The sequence below is a fragment of the Stenella coeruleoalba genome (assembly GCF_951394435.1).
Source record: "Stenella coeruleoalba genome assembly, chromosome: 2".
NCBI classification, from domain to species: domain Eukaryota; kingdom Metazoa; phylum Chordata; class Mammalia; order Artiodactyla; family Delphinidae; genus Stenella; species Stenella coeruleoalba.
In genome coordinates, this window is record NC_137147.1 from 168,714,292 (window position 1) to 168,732,703 (window position 18,412).

An 18,412-nucleotide genomic window follows, 5' to 3' on the forward strand; every position below is an offset into this window, starting at 1 on the left:
GTCTGCAAACTATTTGTTACTGATCCACAACAAAATAGGTCAGGAAACTGAGAATAAACATGTAGTAACTTTTATAACAATTACGTTTGTCTGTTGAATTAATGATAAAGAAAAAGTTAGACTTGTATTCTGTACGTCTTTGCTTTTTAGATGTATTTTTCTAATAACTCATTTTTACTGTATTTTATAAAGTTTCAGTGCAAAATGCACTGGGAAGTAAAGATAATAATTCTGTATCAGAGATCATTTGAGCAGCACAATTTCATCTAAACTCTCACTCAGAGCAGAAGCCTTTTCTCTATTTCTGGCCAACCAGCCTCCAACACTTTCCGGTAAACATTCAAAATTCGAACCACCTAATTTCCACTTGCAGATTTTTTCCTAACTTAACTATTTGTGTTTTGACCTTGGAAGGTTCTCCTGCTCTGTCAGAGGAGTTGGGGCGTGACAGGCTCCAGCAAGGCTAATGTAGATCTGAGGCTCAGTTTTCTGCAAAAGAACAAACCTTCTATTCTTGACATTTTATGATCCCAGGTTTCATTCATGAGCTTTTCTATCCCTCTGAGACATGAGGCAAGTCCCTGCCACCAAGAATAGTCCAGTGCAGCCACTCCCTTGAAGAAAGCTCCCTTCTTGACATTTAATGACTTGATTATACAACTACAGTACATCCCATGTACCATTTACATGGGATAAATAATACTAGATTATTCGAATCCAAATAAAGTAAAGGTTAATAGAGTTGCTGTGGAAAGCAGATCTCTGCTTTCCTATAAATCGTTAAGTTTAGTAGTAGTAGCAATAACAGTAATAATACAGCTAACAATTATTGAACACCTATTATATGCCAAGCATTGGGTTAAGTGCTTTGCATAAATTATCTCGTTTATTCTTCAAAATAACACTTAGAAAGGTAATGTATATTTCTTATCTGTATATGCCCATTATACAGATAAGAAAACTGAGGTATGGAGAGGTTAAGAAACTCTCCCAAACACATGGCTAAAGAGGGGTTGGGCCAAGATTAGAATCCTACTGATGTGAACCCCAGAGCCTGCATTCTTTTTTTTTTTTTTAATTTATTTTATTTATTTACTTTTGGCTGCACTGAGTCTTGTTGCTGTGCCCAGGCTTTCTCTAGTTGTGGCAAGCGGGGGCTACTCTTTGTTGCGGTGCGCAGGCTTCTCATTGCGGTGGCTTGTCTTGTTGCAGAGCACGGGCTCTAGGCGTGTGGGCTTCAGTAGTTGCGGCACGCGGGCTCAGTAGTTGTGGCTCGTGGGCTCTAGAGCACAGGCTGAGTAGTTTTGGCACACAGGCTTAGTTGCTCCGTGGCATGTGGGCTCTTCACGGAGCAGAGCTTGAACCTGTATCCCCTGCATCAGCAGGTGGATTCTTACCCACTGCGCCACCAGGGAAGCCCCAGAGTCTGCATTCTTTCTTTTTTTTTAAGAATTTTTTTTTTTTTAATGTGGACCATTTTTAAAGTCTTTATTGAATTTATTACAACATTGCTTCCATTTTATGTTTTGGTTTTTTGGCCACAAGGCATGTGGGATCTTAGCTCCCCAACCAGGGATTGAACCTGCACTCCCTGCATTTGAAGGTGAAGTCTTTAACCACTGGACCACCAGGGAAGTCCCAGAGTCTGCACTCTTAACCACCGTGATATGGGGAGGAAGGAAATGAAGGGCATAAACAAACAAAAAAAAAGTGAAGTATGCTGATTTTTCAAATATGGGTGCTATATTTTTCATGTCAAATACTATTCAACTATTTATTTTAAATAATAAATTCACTTAAAGTTATTTAAATAAAGCAACATAGCATTCTCTCAGTATTTTTAATAGATTGAATAAAACTAAAATCCCTCAGGCTTATTGTAATTAAGCCCACCTGCATGCAGACTACAAGAAACCCACTTTATTTTTTTTAATTGCCTTGGAATGTTTATTTTTATTATTTTTATTTTTTTGGCCACAGAGCACAGCATGCGGGGATCTTAGTTCCCCCACTAGGGATCGAACCCATGCCCACTGCAGTGGAAGCATACCATCTTAACCGCTGGACCACCAGGGAAGTCCCAAGAAACCCACTTTAATATTAAGATATAGTTTAGTTTAAAATCAAACAATAGAAAGAGACATGGTATGCAAGCACTAGTGACAAGAAAGCTGGAATGACCATATTAATATCAGCCAGGGAGATTTTAGGTCAAGCCATATCATCAGAGAAAAAGAGAGGCATTTCATATTGACAAAAGGTCAATTCATCACAAAGACATAGTGATTATAAATGTGTGTGCACCTAAAAACAGGGCTTTAAAATACATGAAGCAAAAACTGACAGAACCAAAGGGATAATAGACAAATCCACATTTGCCATAGAAGATTTCAACACTCTTTATTCAGTAACTGACAGAACAAGTGTCAGAAAATCAGTAAGAATATATAAAACCTTACTACCGAAATCAGTCAAATTGACTCAGTTGACATTTATGGAAGCTACAACTAACAACCATAGAATACACATTTTTTTAAGTGGCATGGAATATTCATCAGTAAAGACCATATGCTAGGATACAAAATAAGTTTCAATAAATTTAAGAGGACTGAAATCATACTGAGTATATTTGCCAACTATAACATAATTATATTAGAAATTTATACCAAAAAGAAATATATGAAATATCCAGTTATCTTAATATTAAGAAACATACTATAAAATAACTTGTGGTTCAAAGAAGAAATGAAAAGGGAAGTTCAAAAATATTTGGGGGCTTCCCTGGTAGTGCAGTGGTTAAGAATCTGCCTGCCAATGCAGGGGAAACAGGTTTGAGCCCTGGTCCGGGAAGATCCCACATGCCGCAGAGCAACTAAGCCCATGCACCACAACTACAGAGCCTGCGGTCTAGAGCCCTCGAGCCACAACTACTGAAGCCCACGTGCCACAACTACTTAAGCCTGTGTGCCTAGAGCCTGTGCTCTGCAACAAGAGAAGCCACCGCGAGGAGAAGCCCATGCACCGCAACGAAGAGTAGCCCCCACTCGCCGCAACTAGAGAAATAGCCTGTGCACAGCAACAAAGACCCAACGCAGCCAAAAATAAATAAGTTTATTTATAAAAAAATCTTAATCAATATAATTCATCACAATAACAGAAGTAAGGAGAAAAATCATTTGGTAATTTCAATAGATGGCAAAAAAAGAATTTGACAAAATTCAACAACCATATATAATAAAAATAAATGCACAGGGAAATAGGTCACGGAATATCTACAAATAAAACCTACAGTTAACATTATATTTAATGGTGAAATGCTGAGTGTTCTGCCTACTCTTGCCACTTCCATTCAACATTTTATTCAAGTTCTTAGTTATTGAAATAAGACAAGAAAAATAAATAAAAGACACACAGGTTGGAAAGAAGAAATTAAAACCATCTTTCAAGAAGATGAAACAATTATGAACATAGAAGTTATGAAGAATCCATAAAAATCTCATTCTGTCAGTTCAGTGCTCCTAGGTTTTTTCTTGTTGCTGTTTGTTCATTTTGCTTTGGTTTTTTTGGTCAAGCCACATGGCCTGCAGGACCTTAGTTCCCCAACCAGGGATCAAACCTGGGGCCCCAGCAGTGTGAGCACGAAGTCCTAACCACTGGACCGCCAAGGAATTCCCAGTGCTCCTGGGTTTTGAGTCAGTTGAGTTTGAACTGTTGGGAAGGTTCCCGGATGAATAAACTTTACAAATTTGTCAGATACTATATCATCTAAAAATTCCATTGAAGTACAAAGCAATCAACTATATGAATATTTTTGTTCCAGATATTTTTATCCAAGTACCTATAGATTTAACTAACATGCAAGTGAATAAACAGATATATATATAGAAATCGGTGTTAAGAAATTCCATGCAAAATGTAGAGAAATGTCTTAGAAATCTGAGTTTAGGAACTAAAATCCAGAGATTCTAGACCCTTCCTAAGTAGTATGTCCAAAACAATACTGGTATCAGGTAAGGAACAGTCTGGATTCTGTCTTCAGTTTATGACTGTGTATGAAAAAGGAAATAAATTTGTAGAACAGATTCCATACTCTTTAAACCCTTTCTTAACACATTAAGTTATATGTTTTATTAAATGCTTTAGAAACATATGTAATAAAGCAACTAATAATATGTCATAGGCTTTACCACAATTAAATAAACAAAATTTTAATCGCACAAAATGTGTTCTACAGTAAAACACATACATACAGAGTCAAGAGCCTACCCTTTGACCTAATAATTCTATTCCTGGGATTTTAGCCTAAAGAAATACAAGATTCCTGAATTGTTTATGCACAGAAACGTTCATTGCAACATTTTTTATAACAATAAAAGAATGGATTCTGCCTAGACGTCCAACAAAAGTAAACCAGAGTTCAACCACGGGACAGACTATTACGTAGACGTATACGAGATATAGAAAGATGTAATAATATGGGGAAAGTAATCATTGCTAACATTTATTGAGTACTTTCTGAAAGCCAGGAATGGTGTTAAGGGCTTTCTGTTGTGCTCCAAAGACAAAGAACAAGATAAACTCAAAGGGTCAATACTGCCAGAACAAAGAGTTACAGGACTCCTATCATTCTGTCACAATGTGACCATTGCAATGTCCCAGAACCCTCCCAAGCAGCATGCCCGGTCCCTTTCCCATCCCCATATAAGGAAAGACGTTTGCTGGTTTTCTCCCGCTCAGCACACTGAAAGTATACATACTCTGCCCAGTCAGCAGATGACTTGCAGTTTCCGTGGCTATGAAAACAGACAAGCAACCCACCCTTCTCTTTAATAAACTCTATTTTCCTTACACTCTGCCTTGTGTCTGGAAATTCTTTTCCAACCCACGCTCGGACCACGACAGGCTTCACACATACTAGCTCATTCCATCTTCATAAGAGAGTCCTATTGGAAAAAGTCCTTTCATTGCTCCCATTTTAGAAATGAGAAAGTAATCTGTAGAAAGATTACTAACTTGTCCAAAGTCACACAGATATTGAGGAAGCTGGCATTTGAACCTAGGCAGTGATACTCCAGAGACTGCCTGCACAGTGTTAAACACAGTGTTAAACCAAAAATATAGGATGCAAAATTATAGAAAGTGATCATATCTCCCACATTTTCAAAAGGGGAGAGGGGGACAGAGAGGGCAAAATGCATCAGAAGATTAACAATGGTTTTCTCTGGGTGGGGAGTTCATGGGGTTTTTCCTTTCTACTTTCTCCATGTTCTAGTCTTTCAATAATACAAATAGAGATGTTTATCACAGACATTCATTTTAATCCACCTTCCAGTCCTTGCTTATGCATGATCTTTTAAGTTAAAAAGGAAATGGCCCTCCCCCAAATCTGCCCTCCAAGGCCACACCTGGGAGGATTGGCTGTGTCCACTCATGCTGCCCAGGCAAAATTTACATGAGACAAGGTTAGGATTTAGCCTTCAACGCTGAAGACTCATTCAATTTGCCTGCACAAAGCCCTTCCCCCTTGTCCCACTTTCTATGACCCTCTCCACCAGCTCCATTCCATTCCCCAGCTTGTGAATCCCTTTGAGGAAAACGACCTAGTGTAACTCACATTTCCATCCCTCTCCAGGCCTAGACCAGAACCTCACATATAACTCCCATGTAATTTAATAAATAAAAATTTGAAAAGCCAAGATGCTGTGATCAGAAGAGAAAATTTCCCAGAACAAAAAATATGACTATGGACTTCAAAGGGGAGGAGGTCTTCTCTCACCAGGTGCATCAGATCCTGCTCCAAGAAGGCGTGAGGATAATGTTCTAGCCCTGCGGTGCCCATTGTGATGCACCACCCAGATTCCCTCCTGTGGGGTGGGGCAGGGTGGGGGGCAGCAGGGCAGCAGAGCACAGACATCACTCCTCCAGCTGCTGGGAGTGTTGGCTGCTAACAGTCACAGTTGAATCTCTTCTCTCTCCCTAGTGGAAGACCACAACCAATGACTGGGAAGTGTCCTGGTACAAAGACGCTCAATCTGGGACAGCTCCAAAGAGCCATTCCGGCTCTGAGCTCCCCTTGAGATTGGCCGAGGCCCTCGTTATTGCCTTGTAGCTCAACCGTTCCCTCTGCTCAGTCCTGTTTCCTTCACTCCTTGAGCTGTTGATACCAAGCGCACTCCTCAACACGACTTCTGCATGCGATTCTGCATGCGAATCTCCATCTCGGAGTCTGTGTCCCAGGAACCTGACCTAAGAGAACCTCTGGAAAGCAACAGGTCCCGCTGGGGCCTGATTGTTAATAAGATAGAGGTGCCTCGCGTGGGTTGAGGCCAGGAGTTCAGCCAAGTGGGAGGATACCTAATAGATTTTTAAGTCTTAGGAAGGCAAGGGGCAAGTTCAAGAAGGTGCGTAGCGAGGGTGTTGGGGTCAAATGCAGGGAGGGGTGATTGAGTCCTGGTAGCCGTAGGCAGATAGAGTCCGACAGGTGAGGTGGGCAGGGAATGAGTAAACCAGTTTTAAATTACCTTAATAAGGAGGTTGGTTAGCCATGATCCTAAGACAAAAACAGATTTCATACTGCCTGCTAGAAATCAGCACTAGTGTCCCTAGGGTGTAGATTATACAGCCACAAAGCCAGAGGCTTCAAGAAAGAATTTGCCTTTTATTGAGGCAAATAGAGAAATGTTGGATTACCTCTCAAAACACCCCATAAAGACTCTGGTTACAGGAAGCATTCCGCAGGAGGAGATAATGGCCTTTCCATTAAATCCAGGTGCTAGCCAGCATCTCTGATGATCCCTGAAATTACTATTGACAGCTATCTGTGGCACGCGATCATGTCACGCACCATTCTGACAAAACATACATGAGGCACGAACACTACCACCCCCGTGGCTGTATCGTGACCTCACAGCCATTTAGCTCACTGTGCCACTAAAGCTTCCCAAGCACAGTATCTACATCAGATGAATGTTTATACCTTCAGTCCCCCACTCAGGTGTCCCCACACACTCACAGGCTGGCCCAGCAACAACCCAGGGCCTGCATGACTAAAAGCTACCTATCCAGATGGGAATGTGGCCATTCTCAGGAAGTGGATACCACCAAGGCCCCCAGAAGGTTCCAAGGCAGACAAAAAGCAGAACCCCGAGAAGATGCAGAAAAGCAGGAGATATACCAGCTCTACAGGTGAGGCTGTCAGATCCTGTCTATCAACTTAAAATCAGCCAACCCAATAGCAATCAAAACCGTTAGAAACAACTCTTCTTTGACTCCACTCTTGGAAAGTTACCACAGTTACGTTTGCACATGTGTCCAAGAATATTAAGCTAGGATAGTCACTGTGTCACTTTGATGTCAGCTAGAGACTCCTAGTTTCTTGGGATCCATGTAAGACCGGATAAAAGCCACATAGAGAACCAAAGCACCCTCATGTCCACCCCTCCAGGGTTTCTTCAAATTCCCAGGAGGGAATTCCCTGGTGGCCCAGCGGTTAGGACTCTGTGCTTTCACTGCCGAGGGTCCGGGGTTAAATCCCTGGTCGGGGAACTAAGATCCCACAAGCCGAGTGGTGCAGCCAAAAAAAAAAAAAAAAAAATCAGAGTTACCCTACCCCCTCCTCAGGTTCAATAATTTACAAAGATGGCTCATAGAACTCAGGGATATGATAAAGGACACAGATGAACGGCCAGATGAAGAGATACACAGGCAAGGTTCAGAAGCATCCCAAGCACAGGAGTTTCTGTCCTTGTGGAATTGGGGTGCACCTCCTTCCCAGCACACAGATGTATTCACCAACCCAGAAGCTCTCTGAACCCCACTGTTCAAGGATTTTTACAGAGGCATCATCATGTAAGCATGACTGAATTTTAACTCAATTTCTAGCCCCCCTCCCCTCTCCAGAGAACAGCAGGTGGGCCTGAAAATTCTATGCTTCTAATCATGATTTGGTCTTTCTGGTGATCGGTACCCATTCAGGAACCTACCAAGAGTAGCCTCATCAGACAAAATATTCTCCTATTATCTGGGAAATTCCAAGGGATTTAGGAGCTCTCTATCAGACACTCCTACCACTCACGAAATTACAAGTGTTTTAGGACTTCTGCTAGAAACCAAAGTCCAGATATGAGCAGGAACGGGGGGTCAAGACCAATATATAGACCTCTTGTTATTTCACATACACCCACGGCAGGTCTCTCACTAGCTGCCTCATTTTGTACAACACCCAGTGTTCAACCATGCTTGGTTTCAATGAATGCGTACCAAGCACTATGCTAATCACTTGACAGACATTACCTCATTTCACCCTCACAAAAACCCTATGAAGAGGAAATTATTTTTATGATAAAGAAACTAAGCCTTAGCAAGATAATATAATTGACGCCAAAGTCACATAATATATTAGTTAAGGGATTAGCTATGCTGCTGTAACAAAAAGAGCTAAGTATACAGCAGCTTAAATAAGACAGAAATTTATTTCTCCCTCACGTGACAGAGGTGAGAGATGGATCTTTCTTAGCTTCCAAACATGCTCCAATTATTGCTGACGCCCAGCCAACGGAAATGGGGGGAGAGGGTTAGAACCAAGTATCGTTAAGAAGATGATCCGGAAGTTGCATGCATCACCTCTGCCCACCTCCCACTGGTCCAGATTTAGTCACATGTCCAGAGTTAGGTGGGCAATAGAGCCTGTAGCTGAGAAACCATGTGGCCAGTGAAAACTCTAAGACATGCTTTTACTAAAAGGAAGAAGAGAAAGTGGATGCTGGGAGAAGTTAACAGTCTCAGAAGACCAACTTCTACGTAAAGAGCTACACTGAAATCCTGGCCTGTTTGTATCCAGAACCATCTTTCTTAATCTTATCAAAGCACCTCTCTAAACACTTGAAAAACTCTCTTTCCTTGGAGTCTGTGATTTTCCTCTGTTTCTGCTGAAGTTCAGGTCTCTTCAGGCCTGAAGGTGGGGATCTCACCCCCTCACCCTCCCCCCTACCCCACCCTCCAGCCTCCCCCCATGACTATTACTGGCTCCTCAAGTACTAAATTATCCTTGTGGTTTTCCTATATCCTGCCCACAACTTTGTCAATAATCCCTTTTATAAGCACTCTGCAGGGAGTTCCCTAGCACTCCATTGGTTAGGACTCAGCACTTTCACTGCCGGGGCTGGGGTTCAATCCCTGGTCTGGGAACTAAGATCCTCCAAGCCCATGCAACATGGCCCTCACAAAAAAAACAAACCACTCTGCAAAATCCCCACTTGGAGTGTGCTATGTGTTTCCTGCTGGAACCTTGACTGATTCTCGTCATTCATGGTCCACCCTGCAGGGCAGTGGCCAAAGATGACTTTCAGGTTCATCAGAGTGAAAACTTAGAAATGCTTCCTCCTAACACTGACCTGCCTTCTTCAATAAAAAAATAAGTTCCAAGGGGGCTGTGTTCCCCCGTTTTACTATTTATTCTTGGAGCCCAGCACAATACTTAGCACAGAGCAGGCACACTAAATATCACATACAAATGAACACTGAGTCCTACATATAGTAGTTTCTCAACAAATGTGTGTCTGATGATTACTCGAATGGCCCCAACCTTGTTTATAACGGCTTCAAACAATTCCTTCTGAAGCCATAAGAGATTTTGTTTAAGAGAAAAAATTACAGGACTACCCTGGTGGTCCAGTGGTAAAGAATCTGCCTTCCAAAGCAGGGGATACGGGTTCAGTCCCTGGTGGGGGAACTAAGATCCCACATGCCGCAGGGCAACTAAGCTCGGATGCTCTCGAGCCTGTGTGTCACTAGAGAGCACGCATGCCACAACTAGAGAGAAACCAACGTGCCACAACGAAAAGCCTGTGCACCACAACTAAGCCCCGACACAGCCAAATAAATAACTTTTTTTTTTTTTTTAATTAGCTGTCCAGGGCTTCCCCCGTGGTGCAGTGGTTAGGAATCCACCAGCCAACACAGGGGACACAGTTTTGAGCCCTGGTCTGGGCACATCCCACATGCCGCCGCGCAACTAAACCCGTGAGCCACAACTACTGAGCCTGTGCTCTAGAGCCCACGAGCCACAACTACTGAAGCTCACACACCTAGAGCCCGTGCTCCGCAACAAGAGAAGCCACCGCAATGAGAAGCCCGCGCACCGCAACAAAGAGTAGCCCCTGCTCACCGCACTAGAGAAAGCCCGCAGGCAGCAACGAAGACCCAGCACAGACAAAAATAAATTAATTAAATAAATAAATAATTTTTTTTAAATTAGCTGTCCAAAATGATTTTTTAAAAAAAGAGAGAGAGAAAACAGTGCACTATGTAACTTATTTAGCTGTGATACTCCTATAATCTCAAATCCTCATTCACCTTTATGGGTTTTAATACATCCTGTCACTGCAACATGTTCACCAGATTTTTCACTCCCCTTTGTAATGCTTTGAAGTAGAGTCTTAATTGAAAAACTGCAGTTGAACTTGAGCAAAGTTCTTAGTAAACAGACCGTAGACAATTTCCTTTAAATGTGATCTTAGAAAGGAGGAGTACATTAAGCACATTAGGACAAGAAATTTACCAAGAAAAGGACATGAGATTCAACTTTTCAATCCGAAGCAAATACTACCATATTTCATTTTAGACTTATTTAGTCATAGATTTTCATTATATATCACATTGCTCTTTTCCACACATTTTGGTAAATATAATAACTTTTTGTTTCAATGCCAAATCACAGTGAGATTATTTTGAAGACACTGTAAATGGCAACTAAATGCATATAACTCAACTACAGTGTCAACAATATGAATAGCTACGACCAGATTCCTGCAACCATATGACAACTGTGGCTTGGAAGATAATAATTGTAGATGCCTTCAGTTGTAAGATGCATCTTGATTTCAGAGATGTTAAAAATGAGGTGGAGGGAGTATAGTAAATGTTGGAATCAATGAAATGAGACTTAGCGCAGCAGCCAGACTGAGGAGCTAAATCCCATAGTTCTCTGATTGTATCCTCTGTAACACCTCTGTTAGGAGTGGTGGGGGAAGACAAGAAGAATGGATCAGGGAGGCAACAATTAAAGAATGCAAATAATCTCTAGTTTCAAAATTCATCTTCAGCAAGTCAGGCTACAAATTACTTTTTTAAAATATCACTCCCTAAATATTGCACATTAAATATTTTCTAGTTAATAATTGCTTAAGGTGACATTGAAAACTAAAGAATGATCCAGTGAATTAATCAACGGACAGACCAGTCTAGATCTCAGGGAACACCCCCAAAATAGCCAGTAGGAAATGTTTCATGTGTTTAAATGCAAGCCAACGTATTCCCAAAATTAACCCTCAGAAAAAGTGGAAAATTCTTGTATTTGAGTCCCTATGAAGTCTTTCATATTGTAAAGTACTCTTTCCATTACTCTATTTTGAACTACAAAGTACGGTTTGAGGAACACATATTAGCCTAACTTTAATTAATACTATTTTGGATGTTTATAGGTATAAACAAATGAAACTGATTCTTTAAAGGGCATATTGTTATACATTAATTGTATGGAGGTATGAAAATTACAAGTATTGGATGTCATTATAATCAAGACTTTCAAAAATCACCTAAAGCAATACAGAAGTACTTTAGACTGTGGCCAGCATAGATGAGTCAGGAAGCCAATAGGAGAAATAAAAAACCCACTGGCTATAACATTATATGAATGGCTACTTGTGACTTGGGTTGAAATTTCCAGTGACCTTCATCATTCAGAAAGTGCTCTGTCTCAAACAATTTAGACAGAAATACAGACAAAGTGCTCTGAAAAACTGTGACTGGTAATGATGAAAGAAAATAGATGCCAAAGATGTCTGTAATAGCATAAGTTAAAATTTTTCCATCCCTACTTTTTTTTTTTTTTTTTGCTGTACGCAGGCCTCTCACTGTTGTGGCCTCTCCCGTTGCGGAGCACAGGCTCCGGACGCGCAGGCTCAGCGGCCATGGCTCACGGGCCCAGTCGCTCCGCAGCATGTGGGATCTTCCCAGACCGGGGCACGAACCCACGTCCCCTGCATCGGCAGGGGGACTCTCAACCACTGCGCCACCAGGGAAGCCCCACCTACTTTTAAAGTAATGCGTTTTATATGTGACTTTAAATATCAAATTTTAAATACGTAATTAAATTAATAATTAAATATAATGAGTAGACATTGGACTATTTCCTCTATATCCACAGAACTTTGTATATTCAAGTTGATAAAAATAAATATTCTCATTGTAAAAAACAAAAAAAAAGGAAATAGTATTACATTCCATGTTGCCTTATATTTGAACACATATATGATTTTTTTTCCTGAATTAGCTGGATAATTTCCCAAATTCTTTATTTCATTTGGTCTTGTGAAATGCCTCTTCCCTTTCAAAATTTATAATAAAAACTATAAAGATAATGAGCATGAAATGATTAAACAGAAAAACTCTTAAGTGACTGCAGTTAAAGCTACATCAATTTATCATGGCATCCAGGAATCTGCCTAATGGGAAATCTTTTTAAGTACAACTCAGTCTGGAAGTTTCTTTTTCCACCAAAATAAGCAAGTATATAGGCTTCTTCCTTCTGCCCCAGTGGGAAGGAGACATTCATTCAACAACCATTGATGGGAGACCCTCTGTGGGAGAGATGTTGGTCTAGATGTTGCAGATACAACAGTGAACAGGAGAGACTGGTGCCTGCCCTCCTGGCACTTAACATGGGAGACAATGTGTTGACAACTAGCCACACAATAAATTAGTTACAGTACAAGCTGAGCTCTGAGAGCATTTTGTAGGGTGGGGTAGAATTGAAGAGCACATGAACAACCAAAAAACAATGCCAAGAGGTGGGAAATGGCACCTGCTTAGAACTTAGAGCTCTCCCATCATTTCTGAAAGTTAAAAGATACAGAGTATTAAAAGCAAAATTCAGCTGAGAAAATATAAAGATCTAATTGGCTTTACTTAATGATTCATGAATCCGGCAGCACCCCATCTAGCAGAAGAAAGGAACCGTAAGGAGCTATACAAAATAGAAGGTGTTTATAGTCATAAGGGGGCGGGAAAAGGAAGTTTCTAGCAAAGAGTGGAATGTTTCAGGAAAGGTCACCTTCTTATGGGGACGGAAGGGGTCCCTCGAGCTGATAACCTCACTAGTGCTGAGCAGGCAATTCCAGATGGACTGGCTAAAGATCACATCCCCAGGAGAGACTGAAACTGCAATTAGGTTAGGTATTAAGTCTTGGTTTGCTGATGTGGGTTTAGCACAAGTGACTCCATTTGGGGTCTGCTGTCTCTTTTTTAACATGAGAAAAGACTTTCCCCGGCATAAAGTAGACAGCAAACACTTAGCCACGCCCACTGGAGCTGCCTAACAGCCTTTACTCAGTAACAAGGACTCTGTTATTCGAGCTCTAAACAGAGCATTTTTGCTGTATGAGACGTTCAGTTAGTAGCAGAAAAAGGAAAGGCCCCCTATTGGACGAAGCAACCATTCCAGTGCAAACTAGTGCCAGATAAGAGTAGCATGGGACATTCTAAAAAGGTCAGCAGACAAAACACAGAACCTGGCTGACAAAAGAGGAGAATAGACACAGCGGAGTCCCTTCCTTTAGGCACACACAGCTAAAGGTTTCCCCAAGTCTCCAGCAGCGAAGGATTATAAATTAATAGCAGAACCACACTGTAAGGTATCTGTAGTTGTTATATAGAAAATGGTGCTTACATTCAGCACAGAATAAATTGGATCTAGGTCTCCTTCCACATGAGCGTTTTAGCATTCTTAATTGATGCCTTTATTAGCTCTGTGAAATTCCCTGCTGATGAACCCACCCGGTATTGTTATAGCCATATTCAGAGAAAACCCCTAACTGACAATGAAGGTCCAGATTCCGGTGCCTCAAAGGGGTGGACCAGGTAAGCAAGGTTACCCTACAGATGCTGCCTTAATAAGCTACCTGAGACTTCCCTGGCGGTCCAGTGGTTAAGACTCCAGGCTTCCAATGCTGGGGGCACAGGTTCGATTCCTGGTTGGGGAATAAGATCCCACATGCTGCGTGGTGCAGCCAAAATTAAAAAAAAAAAAAAAAAGAAACTGGAAAATAAGCTACCTGAGTGTGCAGTGTGTCAATTAGAAATACCTCTCAGCTCCTACTCTACAAGAAAAAGAAGATGGATCAAAGGTTTTCAGTGCAGCCAACTGTTCAGGAGGAATATGTCATTTTCTAGATAAGAAAAAAAAAGGATATCTTAGACGTAAAATTACTTTTGTCTTCTCTGTGCTTCTTCTGTTTCTGCTTAACCTGAGACTTCTCAGACACCCCAGTGGCCTTTAGAGTACATACAAACTTCCCAGACTTCACTCAGTTCTCCAATCCCCTATTCTCATGCAAATTTACCCTATAAGTCCTCAGCTTTCTCATTCCTTTCCTATTTTGAAACATAAAAAGAATACCCCACCCCCACCCTCAGGCCCTGCAGTTGCACCAGAAGGGGTAGAAGCTAAATGACTTTCCTACCTTTTCCAACAAATTCCTGATCTGATCCCAATGTGTTCCCCTTAGTGCTGCTGCCTGACCATTCTGCAGTTTGAGTGTTTGCAATGCCCCCGGCAATTCACAACCATAAAAAGTGAGATTAAATGTTTATAACTGCTGGCCTGGACTCCTGAGTTCCCTTTCTGGCTCTAATAATGATTTTTTTTCAAGGGCAGATTTTTACCCTCAGGAAATATCATGATGCCTCTCTGATGGTAGGAATCATTTTTTAAGAAACCAAGCTAGATCTCTCCGACACAAAATAAATTATTTGGTGAGTTTAGTAAATTCACGGCAAAAGACAGCAAGAGAATCATTCATTTGTTAAATAAATTTTTATTAATTATCTACAGGAAATACACACAGATAGTCTTTATGCTCAAGAAACTTAGGATCAAGCAGAGGAGATAAAACAAAAATGTTTTTTTAACATGTGAGTGCTTAAAGGGCCACAGGAGTTCAAGGGAGGGAAAGAATTAAAACTTCCCTGTAGTTGCTTTTAAAATTCCTTTTGATTGGCTACATAAAGGCCTGTAACAGAATCCCTAAATATGACTGTAGGAGTTCAGGACACCCCAAAATATGCCCCTTTAATACACTGATTATTTTGAGCTGTACACACTTGAAAAACAGCAGATGCAGAGAGGCTTTCCCTGAACTTCCCTTATCTACCTAAAGACAGATCCTCCAAAAGGAACTGAATTGTTCCCAATCCCCTGCTGGGTCTGGAGCTTGTGCTCTGCAACAGGAGAGGCCACGACAGTGAGAGACCCGTGCGCACCGCCATGAAGAGTGGCCCCTCGCTGCAACTAGAGAAAGCCCTCTCACAGAAACGAAGACCCAACACAGCCAAAAATAAATAAATAAATAAAAATTAAAAAAAAAAAAAAATCCCCTGCTGGGCAGTTTCATCAACCAGTGAAGATTGACTCTTTTTTTCTTTTAATAATCTATTATTTTTGTTTGTTTTTTATAAATTTATTTATTTATATTTGGCTGCATTGGGCCTTTGTTGCTGCGCTTGGGCTTTCTCTAGTTGCAGCCAGTGGGGGCTACTCATTGCGGTACGCACGCTTCTCATTGCGGTGGCTTCTTTTGTTGCGGAGCATGGGCTCTAGGCACGCTGGCCTCAGTAGTTGTGACATGTGGGCTTAGTAGTTGTGGCTCACAGGCTCTAGAGCACAGGCTCAGTAGTTGTGGCGCAGGGGCTTAGTTGCTCCGCGGCATGTGGGATCTTCCCTGACTAGGGCTCGAACCCATGTCCCCTGCACTGGCAGACAGATTCTTAACCACTGCACCACCAGGGAAGTCCCAAGATTGACTCTTATCACAGGAGAGAAGATGAGACAAACTTTGTCCCAAACTGTCATACTTCCCGTCAGTTCTTCTAAGGGTCCATTCATCTTTTCTAAAAATTATTTACACTCCCCTACGAGACCTACATCCCCTCTCCACTTTTCCTATTAAGATGGCATTTAAGTCTGAATTCTAAGCCACCTCGGGGAGTTCCTCATCTTTGCCTGGGTATCTCCCATGTATACATGAGGTATACCTGTTAATAAACTTCTGTTTCAACTGACAGACATAGAGAACAGACTTGTGATTGCCAAGGGGGGATGGGGGTAGGGGAGTAAGGGAGGGAAGGATTGGCAGTTTGAAAGTAGCAGATGCAAACTATTATATATAAAATGGACAGACAAGGTCCTACTGTATAGCGCAGGGAACTATATTCAATGTCCTGTGATAAACCATAATGGAAAACAATATGAAAAAGAATGTGTGTATATATATATATATATATATATATATATATATATATATAACTGAATCGCTTTGTTGTACAGCAGAAATTAACACAGCATTGTAAATCAACTTGAATAAAATAAATTTTTAAAATAAATAAGCAAATCAACTGCTCTTTTTCTCTTGTTAATCTGTCTTTCATTACAGGGGTCTCTGCCAAGGACTCAGAAAGGTAGAGGGAAAATTATTTTTCCTCCCCTGCAAGCCCAAACATGCCACCTTCAACCCAAACTAATTCAACAGTCATCAAAGTCATAACACATAAAAACTTTGCTATGACAGCTACAAACATCAGGATGAACAATGTTAGCCAAAGCAAACAAAGCTATGTGCCAGATGCTATGCTAAGCACTTTACGTACATTATCTAATTTTACCTTCACAGCAAACCTGAGAAATAGGTAAAGTCACTATATCATTTTACAGATGAAGTAAAAGGAAGTTCAGACAGGTTGAATAATTTACTCAAGATAGATAGCAATGCAAGAATTTAAAAATACTCAACTCTGTCCAAATCTTTAGTGTTACATGTACTATCTCCTCTTTTCCTAACAAGACAGTTATGTCAAGAAGAAAAACAATGTTTTCTCTATCCTCTTATGTTGCGATGAGGGGCCTACAAATTAAGATGACAAAAGACAAATTAGCAAGAAAAGTGACAGGTTTTTATTTACATATGTACACAGGAGTTCACAGAAAAATGTGACTCAAGGAGCTGGTTAGGGACTTCCCTCGTGGTCCAGTGGTAAGGAATCCACCTTCCAATGCAGGGAACGCAGTTTCGATGCCTGGTGGGGGAACTAAGATCCCACATGAGGGGGGCAACTAAGCCCGCGCACCACAACTACTGGGCAACTAAGCCCGCACACCACAACTACTGAGCTCGCGCACCTCAACTAGAGAGCCCGTGTGCCGCAAACTATAGAGCCCATGTGCCCTGGAGCCCGCACGCCGCAACTAGAGATAGAAAACCTGCATGCCACAACTAGAGAGGAACCTGCACGCTGCAACGAAGAGCCCACATGCCGCAACTAAGACCCGATGCAACCAAAAATAATAAATAAATAAAATATTTTTTAAAAATACGGCTGGTTAGAGTGGGGCTGGAGAAGAGTAGAGGGGCCATTTCTGGGAGAATAAATAACTTCTTAGAAGGGGGGCAGAAAAGGCATTTATGAAAACACAAATGACTTTTTTTTGTATATATAGTTACTGCTTATTTATTTTAATTTTTTTATTGAGGTACAGTTGATATACAATATTATTATATGTTTCAGGTATATAACATAGTGATTCACAGTTTTTAAGGGTTATATTCTATTTACAGTTATTATAAAATATTGGTTATATTCCCTGTGTTGTACTATATCACCATATCTTTGTAGCCTATTTTATACATAGTACTTTGTACCTCTTAATCCTCTACCCCTATCTCACCCCTCCCTGCTTCTTTTCCCCCCTTCTAAATAACTTCTTAGAAGGGAGGCAGAAAAGGCATTTATGAGAACACAAATGACTTCTTGAAAGATAAATGAGATCTTAAGAGAACAGATGGGAGATAGGATCGTTTGGCTATGGTGCTTCTGGACTTCTGGACTTCTGTCTCCAAAAAAAAAAAAAAGATTAGGGACTTCCCTGATGGCGCAGTGGTTAAGAATCTGCCTGCCAATACAGGGGACAAGGATTCGAGCCCTGGTCCAGGAAGATCCCACATGTTTCAGAGCAACTAAGCCCATGTGCCACAACTACTGAGCCCGTGTGCCACAACTGAGGTCCGTGCGCATAGAGCCCGTGCTCCGCAACAAGAGAAGCCACAGCAGTGAGAAGCCTGCGCACCGCAACAAAGAGTAGTCCCTGCTCGCTACAACTAGAGAAAGCCTGTGCACAGCAATGAAGATCCAACACAGCCAAAAATAAATAACTATTTTTAAAAAGAAATAAAATGCTTAGAAATGAATGAAAACAAAAACACAACATACCAAAACTTATGGGATAGAGCAAAAATGGTGCTAAGGGTAATATTTACAGCTATAAATGCTTACATTAAAAAACAAGAGGGACTCCGCTGGTGGT

The 18,412-nt window shown here is 41.2% G+C and overlaps 1 protein-coding gene across 5 annotated transcripts in view; it reads right to left on the reverse strand.

Moving 5' to 3' along the window:
* Window positions 1–18,412, reverse strand: part of NEBL (nebulette) — a 522,125-nt gene that overhangs the window by 481,895 nt on the left and 21,818 nt on the right. Inside the window, exon 1 of one of the 5 annotated variants that reach the window (XM_079913281.1) lies at window positions 5,777–5,813. The exons of the other annotated variants lie outside the window; for them this stretch is intronic. The gene's annotated coding sequence lies outside the window, so the exon portion shown is untranslated. Of the gene's footprint in view, window positions 1–5,776; window positions 5,814–18,412 lie in introns of those variants that run through there. 5 annotated transcript variants of the gene reach the window in all.